Source organism: Choristoneura fumiferana, chromosome 16, assembly GCF_025370935.1.
Source record: "Choristoneura fumiferana chromosome 16, NRCan_CFum_1, whole genome shotgun sequence".
In the NCBI taxonomy this organism is placed as follows: Eukaryota; Metazoa; Arthropoda; class Insecta; order Lepidoptera; family Tortricidae; genus Choristoneura; species Choristoneura fumiferana.
Window position 1 is genome coordinate 16,586,023 of NC_133487.1, and position 5,315 is coordinate 16,591,337.

Below are 5,315 nucleotides of genomic sequence, written 5' to 3' on the forward strand. Positions count from 1 at the left end.
AACTAGCTGCACTGTGGTTTGTCAGCAGTTTTGCTTGCCAATGGATTATCATTAAATTTGACTTTAGTAAATATTTGGCCACCAATTTTGAGTTAGTATGCAGTTCCACCAGTGTTGCCAAAATCTGAGTTGGCTAGTTTTCATATACAAATTATATTATAGCTTTTGCAAATTGTAAAGCTGTAAGTTCTTATTTTATTCTGAAAAATTTTCTTGCTGGTAGAACCATTGCTGGACTAGCCATCGAACATCAGGCTTTTCCATGACTGTTTCAGTAGGTACTTACTTTATAATAATTTGTATATGAAAACTAGCCAAGACAGACTTTAGGGCTTCAATATATTATCCTAAGTTATAAGACCAAATTATATTTTAAGTTGTTATGAAATATGTTATGTTGTTATAAATAAATTTCAGGACTGACCATTGAACTTGGCACCCATTTAGATCTCACTTCTTTTGTTGTTGAAGTAAACAACCAAGGCATATACTAGAGTTCACCCGCGACTTCACATGCGTAAATTATTCAATCGGGTACAATTGAAATTCCGGGATTTTATAAAATTCTCAAAATTTATATCATGGTCTTCATTGAGTTTGAACAACTGCCCGAAATTTGAACTCTAAACTCAGCGGTTATTATTTGGAGATTTTATCCCTATCCCCTGGGAATATCGGGATAAAAAGTAGCCTATGTGTTATTCCAGATGTCCAGCTATCTACATTCCGAATTTCATCCAAATCCGTCGGCGTTTTAGTGAAGGAGTAACAAACATACATACACAAACTTTTGCATTTATAATATTAATAGGATAGTAGGAATATTGAACTTGGCTTTCATTTCACATTTATATGAGATAGGTATTCTCTTGAATCCAACAATACTTAAGATAGGAAAATTTAATCATATAACTGCAAATTAATTTTGACTTGCTATTGAAGGTTTGCCTTACAATATTTAGTTAAGCTTAATAATGTAATATAATATATTCTTCCTCCACTAACTGTTTTCATATATAGCTCTACACAAAATGTGCTGAAACAAAAATATTTTGTATAGCACTGATGCAATTATAAATATAACAATGTGAAATAAATGTGGCTGTCAGATGCACAAAACAGCTGACATCTAGCAGTGCACAGGCAGTAAATAAATAATACTGAGTTCTGTAATTGTAAAGCGGTCAAGGCCGTGAAAGCAGTGCCCGTTGCATCTGACTTTCTAATGACGAGGCTGCGACGAGGACACGCTAAGCCGGGAGCGGCCTGCGGGCCCGAAAAAGTGAACTGGACTTACAGCTGGCGGCGCGGGCGGAGCGACGGCCGCGGGTGGCTCCTCAGCCATCTCCTCCTTGATGGAGACGCCGAGCAGCGCCCAAGGTCCATCAGCGCCTGCTGAATCTCATCGCTACTCGCCTCGAAGTTCACGTTTTCCATTGTATAAACTTCACTTCACCACCGATTTCACTTTAAATACTTTCTCAAACGCCCTGACTTAACGACACTTTCACCCGCGCCCCGGAGCCCCGCAGCCTGCAGCAATGACCGCTTAATGTGATCGCGAGATGTGGCCGACTCGACTCTTCCGGAGACGCGGCATTACATCTCAGCGATGCATGGTACCGCTAGCGACCTGCAGTACACGTATTGCACTTTCATCCAAAGTTAGTTTTTGTGCACGGTCGATGGCTTTATTGTTAGTTTATCAACAAAATCTTTTTGAAAAAGTACATGCGTCCATTTGACTTGCGATCGCGACCATAACTAATAGACAACGTAGAGTAGAGTTTAGTGTAAGAAGTATGGATTAACAATAAAAATCCAAAGGCTAGCAAATAGCGTTGTTAATTCATTTTAATGCGCATATGAACTTCAATTTAAGCCATTTCATTTTAATTATATAGATTCTATTCATTTTTCCCATCGTCTCCTTAAAACAAGTTGAACCAAAAAATGTATTTATAGCATTTGAGCGTCTATTATAGCATTGAAACAGTGCTGTCTATGGTAACGAGGACGACCCAAAACGAATTTTTGACATTTGACATCTACGTGACAACACGTCGAAAATGGCTGACTCGGGGCCTAGTAAAAGCGATATTGAAGCTGTTTTTCAGAGATTACGGTCCATACAGGCTAATAAAGTGCGTACTGATCGCGGCGCAGTGATGTTTTATAAGTGATTGTTTTGACGTGGTCGCTTTGGCGCAGGTATGTTTCGACTGCAACGCGAAGAACCCTACGTGGTCGTCGGTGACGTACGGAGTGTTCATCTGCCTGGACTGCTCGGCGGTGCACCGCAGCCTGGGCGTGCACCTCACGTTCGTTGCGCTCGCAGCTCGACACCAACTGGACGTGGAAGCAGCTGCGTAACATGCAGCTCGGCGGGAATGCCAATGCCGTATGTCGCACCACGTCTCTACTCTACCCCGTCACAATGACTCGTTGCTTTAGTCAACACCCTCAACAATTTCTAGCCTCATATTTAAAATACCCAAGAAATGACCTCAAAAGCAAAACATGTAAAAATTCGTAATTTCCAATGAAAGTTGAGAGATCCAATAAGATTCTCATAATGGCTTTTAACTTGACGTTAAGGATCATAGCCATAAACCAAATTAATTTAAAAATACTTTAAATACTGTTTTTGCATTGCTGCAATATAATAGTTATTGTATAATTTATTTAATACCTAAGCGAATATTCATTCGTAATAATCTTCTGTTGAATCATATTGCAGAATTAACTAATGATTTATTTTGTATGTCAGACTCAATTCTTCCGGTCACAAGGCCTCAACACAGAGGATGCTCGGCAGAAGTACAGCTCCCGAGTGGCTCAGATGTACAAGACAAGCTAAGCTCCATGTCTGAGCAGGCCATGAAAACATTGGGACCAAGGTAATCACCTACAGACTACAGTAAACCACAGCTACCTGCCGTACAACCCTTCATAATAAATGCTGCACTGACTTCTTTGTAAAGTACAATGATGGCTCACAGTGAAGGTTGTATGGGGCAAGCATCTGGCCGCCAACACTTAATGGTTAACTTAAATGATCATTATTAATACAAGTTTTATATCACTTTAGAGATGGATAGATAAAGAAGTAAGTTGTTTACGTCATTATGACTGTTGTTTTATGCTTTTTTATCCACTGAATGCTATTTACATTTTTCTCACCTTTTTTATAGCACACAGTACTTCAGGTAATTTTTTGTTGTGTGTGTGAATTAAATCCAATTGGTGTGGATTACCCATAATTAACATCTGGATTTTTCACTTTTTCAGTCTTGTTTCTTTATTTAAAATGTTAAAGTTATCCATGTCAATTAGGAGAGTAATTTACTACAATAAATTACCATAATAATAAACATTTTTTTATGCAGCTCCACATAGACCCGGCGCCAGTGGAAGTTAAAGAGACCAAGGAGGTAGAGACGGCTGGTTTGCGGAGACCACGGCTGCCTCACTCACCACTAACTCTAACCTGCATGCCTCGCAGGTAACCCCACTGCCCTCAATGACTTTTGGCAGGACCATTTTTGAGTTATTGTGTATGAGTTCACTTTTGGCATAACTATTTAAATGTGGATTTTTTGTAGAAAATTAACTATTCAAAAAATCATTTCTATTAAGTAAGAATATAAATTAACTTTGATTGGTTGTTTATGATAGAACAAAAAGATCATGAATTCTGTTTTACAAAACTCTAATTTGTAATTTACATGAAGCAATCCTACTTTTTTGTCCTAAAATGGACAGTAATGAAATGAAGGCGGGGAGTGCAAGTTCTTATTTCAGATTATATTATCACCAATTAGCTTCTACATAGTTCTTAAAGAGAAAGATTAGTTCAAGGATAATATGTAGTTAGGTTGTGTTAGTTCCAACATTAACAATGCATAAACACAAGTGGATACTAAAATATTTAAGTAATTACAGTTTTTTATGTTTCATCGGCACGAGTTTGTGCATGACTCATGCTAAAACTAATTCCTAGTGTGACTTGAATTTAATAATACTAGCTGTTGCCCACGACTTTGTCTGCAACTAATTCATTTATGGCACCCTCACTAACAATTAATTATTTTCGGGTTAGAAAGTATCGTATTTATTCTGGTTTTCAAAATGATGAGTGGTAAATTTCATGGCAACCTGTTCAGTAGTTATGCATGGAATGGAAAATGCAATTTCACTTTTGCATTTATAATCATAGTTAAGGATGATTGTGCTTATGTGATTCATGTGATCTTTGTAATTGAGAAAGTTTTCATCACATGCTTGCTGTGTGATTGAATGGTATATAAATTGTTAAGTGATTCATTAATTTATACAGATATAGTAATGTATTTATCAAAGATGAGGTAGCTCCCTAGCTGGGAAAATATTGTACTCAGTAGAGCCAAAGAATACTAACTATTACTACATAGAGCTTGAACTAAGGGGCAGGGCGAAGCGAGCCGGGGCGCCAATAAATGCAGTCGCGCCCCCTGTTCGAAAATTTTGTAAATTCAGTGTTGTGTACTTAGCCAATGAAACATGAATGTAATGTCAATAATGCTGTTAAATGTTATCTATAATAAGTTCCTGTTATAATAACAGTCATATGCACAGCGAGCGCGCAAATATCTGACACGTCGTACGAGCCCTAGAAATAGACTCTTATCAGATATTAATGCACGCGTTGTTGTGTCAAATGTCGGTGCTGGCGACTGTACAGGGGTTTGTGTGCAGGTGGACAGGCCGGAGAGCCTGAGCTCGCAGGCGCGGCTGTGGGACGCCGCGCCGCCCTCCAACACGCCGCCTCCAACACGGCGCGAAGCCGCAGCCCAAGCGGACCACGGTCAGTTCATCATTTCCTCGTAAAAACATCTCTTAAATTGTTACAATAAATAACCGTATGTGTGTATTCATATAACTGACATTAAGCTTATTTCATTCAAATAGTAATATTCGGTGTCCTGCAATAGACCGCATCTGTTAGACAGAGGCGTCTGTTGGCTTTCCGTAATTAATACTAATAACTATTCATCTCCACATATTTTATACCAGATAGGAGCAAGAAAAGGCGGTTTGGGCGCCACCAAAGTGGCAGCCAACTTCGAGGACATGGAGCGCGAGGCCATGATGGCGGAGAAGTTGAAGCTGGAGGCGAAGGCGGCGGGGGCGCGGGTGGCGCCGGGAGGGGGCGGCGCCGGGCTGCCGACGTCGAGCAGGAGGTGGCCTCGCTGCGGCTGGCCTACCACGGCGCGGGCAAGGCGCACTCCGACCGGCTCGGCATCGCCGCAGCGCACCGCGGCCCGTCCCAGTGA

General features: G+C 40.2%; 1 pseudogene; it reads left to right on the forward strand.

Moving 5' to 3' along the window:
* The first annotated feature begins 2,034 nt into the window (after positions 1 to 2,034).
* On the forward strand, positions 2,035 to 5,315 carry LOC141436594 (uncharacterized protein F07F6.4-like; annotated as a pseudogene).